We start from the raw sequence: 10,255 nt of genomic DNA, 5'->3' as shown, positions 1-10,255 counted from the left end.
ACAAATTAACCGACAGAACAACTGATTTTTCAGTTTACCCTGTTTTGCCTAATATACTGTGGTTGTACTTATTCAGTTTGAAAAGTATGTTTCAAACTTCAATTGTGATCATTTTTGAATATTAGATTTTTTTTCTGTGTGCAGATTTAGGCTATTGCTTACAACATTCTGGATACCTTAAAAACAGAAGACAAAAAGCCTCACGTTCAGTCCATCATTCATTTTTCACGACATTGAGGAAAACCATTGAAACTTTGTGTAACAATGATCAGGAGTGAGTTTCCCAAAACCATTGTTAGCCAACTAAGGTTGCATGTTTCATCATCACAAACATAGTTCAATGATTTGCCATTTTCTAAATCCATCATCATTCCAATAAATTTTGCAAGCAGTGTCACAATCTTGTGTGGTTCTAACTACACCTCTAGAGCTGTAGTTAGAAGCACAGTTCCTGGCTGTGTTCTATCCTGAGTTATCTCCTATGCTTTATTCCTCTACAACACTTCACTATCCACTTTGATTTTCAACAAAAAAGCTCAAAGTTGTCTCTCTCACATTTAATAAATTTGCTTTCAAAGTTTCCTCTTAAACTAAAAAAATAATTATATATGAGAATAGCCTATTTATTGGCTATTGTAAGTGGTTTTATGTTTAATAATAAAATAAGGAATATTATCAATAATGTTTGTAAAAGGAATATCAATATTAATGCACTATTTATATTAAAGGATAAGTGTAATTCATATTGTTAATAGATCATATTGTTAATAGATAAGGTGTTAAAGAGTTTTTTTATGAAAGTTTTTAATGAATGAAAATGTACATTTGGATTCCAACCAGGTGTGTTTAATTGAAATCGAAACGTGATTAGAGACGTTGTAATTAGCTAATCGCAAGACGCTGCGATATAAAATATGTATTATTTAATTTACACCGCCCATAGCAAATGCGTGACTGTCGTCTGTGATTGATAGCCTTACTAGTCAATTGAGTGAGGACACTTCGTTCTGCAAATTCAGAATTGCCCATCCGAACTATGTGGAACGCCCACAAAAAAATCAAAAATAAATAAAAAAAATGAGTGGGATATTGATGTCTTCCACTTAAGAAGCATTAATCGGCAAATTAATATCAAAGAAAAACAGGACGGCGTTAATATGGGGATATTTTAATTTCACAAAAAACAAAGTAATGTTTGGATAACTTCATGTGTATTTCGCATGCATTCACGGCTCGCGATGCAGGTATGTGCATCGTCTGTAGTGACTGATTGTAATGTAATGTAATATAAAAATATAATTAGCCGTTTGATTTAAAAAGGAAAGTTATATATAGATGCATTAGTTGCAGAATTATAAAGCAGTTTAACAATTTAAATGCTTCTTATTGACTATTACATCATTCAATGTGACTATGCGCATGCTTTTACGAAGAGCTCATGATATACTAACTACGGTTTGCTTTAAAAACATGTTAACAAATTTAGTTACAAACTAACTAGTGGTTACCAAGCCACTATCTACGCCACCTCCCTAACTTGAGTCCAACTTGTTTACAAAAAGGTAAGGTCATTTATGCTTACTGTTTGCTCTAGAGAAAAATTAGTGTTTCATTTCTGAATATTTGAAAAAAAATCTGAATAAATGTTTAAGTTAATATGTTTTCAGTTTCTTTTTTTAACACTCACTGCATTTTAGCAGTAAGAAGCTATGATACAAATTATTGAGCTGAAGCTTAACTACGAAATTAAATCGCAAATTAAAACGAAATTGCAATGTCTGTCAAAATAATCGCAATTAGATATGTTCTCTAAAACGCACAGCCCTAATCCCTACTCACAACCCTGCCACTCTCAACTCAAGCTACTGTAAAATGTGCTATGCTAAGAGACTCGTAAAATTAATTATATGTTGAGTGGGACCAGACCAGGTGTTCTTGCCACCATCTTTACTGCTTAATAGCACTGGTGCCAGTGCTCTCAAATGTTAGCCTGGAGCCCTGAATGGTGACATCGCCAGTGCAAAAGTTTTCATATAGCTTATTGGGAAAGAAGGCAACAGCTTCTTTCTTTTCTCTGGTCAAGTAGCAAAACCTGTTTTGTACAGTATAATTTAATAGAATGTGGGAAAATGTTAATTTGCAAATTTAACAAACAGATTTTCAAACTGCTGATCTTACAAGCAACTATTATCTTAAAAATATGTCTGGGTAAAAACAATTTTAGAAGTAAAAAAAAAAACAGGATTTTTAATCCTGCAGAAGTTTTCTATTTTCTGCATTTTATATTTTTATGCAATAAAATACAGTAAAATAATCTACTAATAACCAAAAAAACTCACTTTTTACTTCAAAAAACTATCAGTAGTCAGAACAGAAAAAGAGATTTAAACAAAACAAAAAAAATCTATGAATAAAGTAGCATTGGCTGTTTTTATACTTTTAATATAAATATCATGTCTAATTGACCCTATTTAAAGTGAAACTGAAATGCATTATATACTCGCATGTCTTACCCAAATCCAAATGGCTCCGAAGCAAATGTGTTCACCTTTTTTGAGATTTATAGATTTTTAATTGAAAAGGTCATAAATATACAGTAATTGTGCTTAGTGGAATGATATATTAGGGCAAGACAAAAAGCTTACAAAAACAATACAAATGAGTATGTGTATATGCTGACAAAATGTTTTCATCGTTTTGTATACATCATATAGGAGTACGTTTACATTAGCATATCTTGGGAGTGATTGGCCTTAACTTCACCCAACTCAATTTTACAGATGAAAGACCTAACAAAACAAACATCCATGTAAGGCTTTTTTCATGAATTATCTCATGTTTATAGCAAATTATCTCACGATCAGCGAATGACGGCCCTTGGGGTTATATTGTTTAGCGTGTGTGAGCTTCATCCTGCCTTTCTGTGAGTCACACAGCACTTTCACTGCTGGCTCAGTCTACTGAACAATGTGATTACTCCAGTTGTCATTAGATGGAGCGATTTATGCTGAACACCCAGCGCAATGCCTCCTGAGTCACATCCTCAATTCAAAGCCACACACATACCTCATGCTTGCTCATATCCCACACTGAGTCATACCCACAAAACACACACACACTGAGCCGAGGTGCACCACAAGAGTAAATCGCTACTCGTATACTCATAAATCAATATCAAAATTTAGCAAACATCCGTTTCATGCCACGACCATACTTGCATACAGTTGAAGTCAAAATAATTAGTTAAACTGAAAACAAGTAATTCCTATTATTCCCCAAGTGCTGTTTAACAGACATATTTTTTAGTTTTAATAACAAATTTTTTAAACTAATTTATTTTGTCTTTGCCATGATGACAGTGCATAACATTTTACTAGTCATTTTGCAAGATACAAGTATTTAGCTTAAAGTACAATTTAAAGTCTTGACTAGGTTATTATGTTAACTAGGCAAGGAAATGCTATGTCGGAACTATACTTTGGAGGTATCGATAGATAACCAATCACTCTAAAGAACAAGAAAATGGGACAATGAATGCCAATGATTGCAACTCTTGATGCTGATGACAATTACAATTAGCTAATTTTAAAACCACCAGCTGCAAAAAGTGGGACAGTCTTTTATCGCTGAAGAGGCCGAACATACATTTATCAGCTGGAGGGCCAGCTTCTGTGGCAGGAAGACACAGCATCTCCTTTCCCTTCTTCAGGGAACGTGGGTTACGTCAGTAACCATGTTTTTCTCCTTGAGGACAGGAACTCAAATGCTGTGTCAGAACGACACTTTGGGAGACTGTATGGAAAGCACCACAGCAGCTGGACCTTGCCATGGCCTTTGTAAGAAGTTTGCCAAGCATAGCGTGAGTGCACATTACGAAGGGCGCAGCCCTCCAACATCTCCAGGCCCTTCCTTACCTGAATATGGATTATTAGATTTTCAGAGGCGTTGTATGGGATTTATACCTACCTGATTTAGATAAGAAACTGTGAATACAACAGTACTTGGAAAATTGTGCCAGTCCTGTAGGGGAAGGATGCTGTGGAGGTCACCTGCTACCCATTCAGGGAGACCTGGTGATAATTAAAGCATATGGGCTAACCCTAACTAGAAGATAATTAGCGGGTAGGGAAGACACAGGTCCGTCTGAGAAGAGGAAACTGTACCGAGGCTGAATGACGCCTATGGGATAGCCAAATGGGGATAATGCATAGCTGGCACCAATCCCCAGAACATGGGCTGACTGAATGTGCATGCTGACAATAGCCCCTTTCACACAGTGATACCGGTAAATATCCGGAAAATTTCCGGAACGACTTTACCGGTATATTCAAAAAAGCGCTGTTCACACAGGCGAAGACGTTACGGAAATTTTCCGGAAAAGAGCATTCACACATCCATTCCAAAATACCGGTAAATTCTGACGACATTCACCACAAATGAGCTTTAAACGGCTGCGCTTGTATTTGTAAACATTTGACTAAATTACAAACTCTGTGGATGATCAATATTGTGAACAACTTTCTCAGGATCACTTTCGCATGTCAAGATGTTCATAATATGTGCGTGTGCTGGCGCTCACAGGCTGTTTCACAGGCACACGAACGTAAACAAACAACGGCTTATCATAAGCATCTCATCGATGATTATTTACTCAGTTGGCATTAAGAAGAACATATAAACGTGACCTGACTAACTTCTAGCAGCTAAATGCGTCTGGGATAATATTCAAAGGCTTTTATTCTCACAAACCACGCGGACGTAAATGTGTCTGACTGTTGTGATTGGCTAAAGCAGACGTCTCACGTCAGCACGTTCTAGACGTGCACACGCTTATTACGGCAATCTTCCATCTGCATTCACACAGCGCAGCATTCCGGCAAATTGCCGGTAATGTTACAACTTCTCTTTCCGGAAAATAGCCAGAACGAATTTACCGGTATTTTCAAAAAGGACCTGTTCACACATACAACCTTTCCGGAAAATTGCCGGCAATTTTCCGGAAAGGTCTGTATGTGTGAAAGGGGCTAATGTAATGGGCCAAGCACCAAACTTTCTAGAAACTCTCTAGTTTGTCAGATGGTGATGGTATTGACCACTGCACCTCAAAGTGTGCAAAGTGTCAAAGTGTGCCTCGCGCAGGGAAAAAAACAATTGGCAATCGGTGGACTCGCAAGAAGCAAACAGATTGACAGATTGAGCGTGAGCTGCCGTGAGAGTATGTCGGCTGGCACAGATGAGCCAGTCCAGGAATGAACGTTGTGCAGTGATTTTTAGCCACATATGACTCTAGAGGAGAGGACGAAGAGCAAGCTGAGACATGCGGTGGGAGCACATACTGCTCATACAGTAGATATAAGCTACTGCAGCCAAGCTGTCCGGCCTAACCAACACGTGTTTTACATTCATGCACTAGTCAGAACCAGTGAAGAGCGAGAAACAATGTTCCTGGTCCCTGTGCATAATCGACTGACCTAAAAACAAAGTCAATCAGAGAATAAGGAGAATAATCTGCTTAGCTTAGCCTTTACCTTCCTTCCAGGATTCCACAAAAAAGCTGGAGGTGTGAGAGAAAATAGGATTAGGAAATAGGAAAATTTTGCCTGTGGCAAAGTGCACCAAAGCTGCGAACTGGAAGGCAGTCCTCCCATGCTGGCAGCACTTAGGCCTCACACCTGGAGAGAGAAACTGTTCTTTCTTGGCTACACTCGGCTGAGAGTGCAGGTGGGATCCACGGCCCTCCATCTGGGAAAGAACGATCCTCCTCCTCTCCAAGAGGCCCACCTCAAGGTCGCTTTGTGATCTGTTTACCGGACTTAATGGTGCTCTGGTAAGAAAGCGTCGACTTTCTGTGGGGGGCGCATTGCAGCCATTTGGAACAGACTGTCATGATGGAGCAGATTTTGAAGCCACGAGGGATACTGTCAGCGAGGAAAAGTCAGCACGAATGGGCCCGGCAGGGAAGCAGACTTCCGATCCCGCTGGAAGAGACCTGCCTCATTACACTCTGCTGTTCTTTCATCGCCGAGGACTCCTGGGTAAAGTTCCTGACAGCCGAAAGGTTCTGCCTGGGATATGGGCGCAAGAAAGCGGGCTTTGTTGTCATGGCATATCTACGGTAAGCTAAAGGTAGCATTCCCGAACTATTGTGTGGCCATGGTCTCTTCCGGAGCAGAGACGGCCAACTTGGTTAATGAGAGAATTGTTGGCCACCGTGTGGAGCTTATGCTTCAAGCCTGGGGAAGCACCACCCTCATGCAGGCTGGGCCAGTGCTTGTGCTGATGCCATGGTGCAGGGCAGAAGTGGCATGGCTCATGGAGGTGTGGGCTCTGGCCATGATAGACACAGATAACCCACACACCATGGAAAGGGGTCTCAGCTTACCCCTCCAGGTGCTACCCCAAAGCACATGAGGTTCAGCCAGAGAAAAACACCCTCCATATCTGCATGTGCTCACTGTGTGCCCCTGGTAAGAAGGGGATGGAGGCCGGGGGGATTTACCTCCTATATCAGCCCCTGCATTGCACCCTTTGGTCAGTCTGGCAGGAGGACTGGGGGATAAGCCATTACCAGCCCTACCGCCAAAGCAGCCAGAGAATCCACAGCCTTCATGCCAGGGTCCTGATCTATGACAGTGTTTTGCACCCAGGAGTGTGGTAGATGGCTTGTTTTGTTTTCTGAACATTACAGCTCACCCTCTTATGCCGCAATGGGCATCTGATACCCAGTGTCATCAAGCAGAATTGCGGGTATCCTATGGGATGAACCATCACAACCGCTTAAAACTTAGATAGGTGCGCTGTGAAGGAGCGAGGAGTCCACGGAGGTGATGGATAAGCCCCCACTGAGATCCTCAGATCTGACTGAGTGCTCTTTTGCAAGTGCAAGCCACAATTTCAGCTGTGCAACAGACATGCCCTTGCAGTGAAGACATAAGCTGTCCGCGAGCACCGCATCCACATGCTAAACCCACAATATATGATGCAGTACCCATGCCCATCATCTAGAACCATAGGAACCACTGCATCCAAAAACAACAGTGTCTTGAAAAAGACATGTTGCCTGACAGTATTGCTCTCCTAGGTGAAATCTGCTCAATTACACTGCTCTTCAAGAAGTATCCAGCGAAATACCTAGAGACAGTAGAATCACCCAGCTCGACTATCGCTATCTACAGTTGATTACTAAAACCCGCTACCTTTGTAACCGTTATGCACCGGACCGAATCAGCATATGAATTTCGGTGCTTAATTCTGATGCCACTGGTGCTGAGAAAAGAACGTAAGAAGCATCAAGGGGTGCATCAAAGGCACACACAAGTACGTGTTGTCACACCATCTCTAAATATTTAATACTAAACAGCTTTGAGGGTTACAGACACCATCAGCGATGTCAGGCGTTTGTTCTTGTTGCTTATAGATGGCAAAGCGCGCAGTACGGCACATGCCGTGATCGACTCCCTTTATTAAACTAAGCATTCTTCTGAGTTTTTGCGGTGCACCGCGATGCAGACGCGAACAATTCGGTATCGGTTCAGTAATAATCATAACCGGTTATTATGTACTGATGTCATTTGTCTCATACGTCGCCGTAGCTTATATGGTGAGGGAAGCTAGCATGAGTATTTATAATGCTCCAACTTCATAAAAACACAGAAACTGTGAACAATTTCATGCTTTGTGTGTTTGCTGGACAGTCCTTCACTTACAGCAGAAGCCCCTATTTCACTGCGATTGAGAGACTCCTCTCGGCTGTTACAGCGATACTTTTGGATACAGACACGAGCATGTGTCCGCAAAGTTTTCTCCACCGTTTCTATCATGGATCAGCTGTGATCGCCACTGGTATTTATCAAAGACCAATCAAAGGGGTGTAAGAACTTAATAGACTAGGCTCAGAAAGCGAGCAGGATACTTGTAATTGTTTATTTGCCATAAATGCTTGTGTTGTTTAAAGGTCAAGTTCATATATCTGACTGTTTGTATTAAAGGACAAAATTGTATTATAAATACAAGTATTGCTGTGCTGTGAATAAACATAAAACGGAGTATGGTAAGCATCGTCAATGCACCGCGATGTACCGAGATATCGAATTGAACCGAAATGCTGGCATGATAATCGTAACCGAACCGAACCATGGGACCAGTGTAGGTTCACACGTCTATTTTACAAGTAAGGATTCCGACACGCTAACATGCAGCAGATGCTTTAAAAAAGTTATGTGTGACAGGGGAACCATGTCAAACTTATGAAATTTGAGGGCTCATGAAATCAACATAAAGGTGAGGAATGGACTGTCTTTGACAGCTTGTGACATCATCTGGCACTTTCAGTGAGTACGTTTACACGAACACCAATACTCTGATTTTAATATGATTAAGACAATACTCTGATTAAGAGTCTACCACATAAACAGTGATTTTTGATCATCTTAAAGGACCACAGACACAAACTGTGGAAACATTTATAGGCTGGTGATGCAATGGCGTTAATGGATCTCTGTGCTATAACATGTAACAGGGAATCATGAATGTAACATTCAAAAAGCAAGTCATGTAAAAACCTGAATCATATTTTTGTCTTATTCACATTAAGGCAAATCATTAGATCACTGATGTCCTTGTAAAAATAGTCACAACCCCCAAACCCAGAAAAAAAAGTGTTCCCTGATTTTGATGACAGCCTTTCCACAGGTAAGTGGTAAGCTGATGTAATGTTAGCTTACTACTAACCTGTGGAATAATAATTTATAATAACAAACAAATGATCAAAAGAAATATGTTAATGCAATTCAAATATACAAAACATAAATTGATGTTTACTTTAAACATTATAAATATGTTTATATGGTTCAATTATAATGATTAAAATATTTTTTTTCTCAAATAATTTTGTGGCTAAAAGTGTTCAGGCACGGTTTTGGTACCGGTATTGTTTTAAAAGTATCAATTTAGCACCATTTTAGTATCGAAATAACCCCAAACGATACCCGATCCTACCGCTATCTGCGTCGTCACCCACACTAGATACATGAAGCTTTATCTGTCTGGATTCAGCTCAGCAGATGTTATCTCTTCAGTTGCGTGAGGCTTTCTGAAGTGAAGTCTGCCTTGCTCTGCAGCTGGTGGCTTTATACTCAGCTGATTGTAATTGCCATTGTAATTGTGTGCTGCCAACTCAAAGCATTCATTGGCCCACTTTCTTATTCTTCAGTCATTGGTTATCTAGCAATAACCCAAAAATGTTGTTCCGGCATAGCATCGAAGTGACCTGAAGGGGATCAGCGATTTGTTCTGTAGACAATCAAAAATATACATATCCTAAGAGAGCTAATAATACTCACCTTAAAACTGTGTTAAAAAATTAAAACAGTTTTTATTCTAGCCATACCAAAATAAATATGACTTTTCCTAAAAGAAAAAAGTGACTGGAAATACAGTGAAAATGTCCTTGGACTGTTAAGGACCTGGTAAACTTTAAAAAGAAATCGAAAAATAAAAGAAATTAAATTACATAATTTCGAACAAAATCCAGCCAAAAGTTTATTTTAAATTTGTTTTGGCAGTTCAAAACCACTCACCAAAAAGACAATTTTGCTTTTGGCTCTAAAATGACTTTAAGCTGCCATTGGTCCATTGCATTTAAGCAATCGGTGGGTGTGTTCTAGAACTGCACCTTCTTTGGCATGCATTCACTTCCACCCTGATTCATTTCTCATCACCAGACAGGAGAATAATAACAACATGAACAAACTGGAGAGTCAAGCACAAAAGCTGGTTTGTACAGAGCAGAAAATATGTTTACGGAACTTTAGCCACCATTGCTTTTCTGCAAAAGAGTAGACTGGTACACACAAACAAAGTGACACATGTTCAACTCTCCTGTAGCAGAGGGGTATTTAAGTGTTTAAAAACAGTATAGCACCTCAGCCTTTTAAAATTTCTTTTTGCTCACCATTAAAAAACAAAATAGTGTGTGCTTTTATTTCATTGGAAGTATACCAGTATAAAACATCACTTGGGAAATATTTGAAAAAGACTAAATAAAATAATTTTGACTTTGTTCTTGAATTTGCAATCTCTTCAATTTGTTTCTAATTTAATTTATTTCTCCATCTTTCCTTCATGGCTGGTAGTTGGTATGATGGATATGGAGGGTGAGGGACGTGCTGCATTCTTCAGCAGGCATTCTTCAGTGGGATAATGTGTTGGTATGAGCAGTATGTGGCAATCTGCCCAACCGGCTTCCAGCGCTATA

The sequence above is a fragment of the Danio rerio genome, chromosome 5 (assembly GCF_052040795.2).
Source record: "Danio rerio strain M-AB ecotype USA chromosome 5, GRCz13ab, whole genome shotgun sequence".
In the NCBI taxonomy this organism is placed as follows: Eukaryota; Metazoa; Chordata; class Actinopteri; order Cypriniformes; family Danionidae; genus Danio; species Danio rerio.
The sequence above is the reverse complement of the archived record's forward strand: the minus strand, read 5'-3'. Positions refer to the sequence as shown.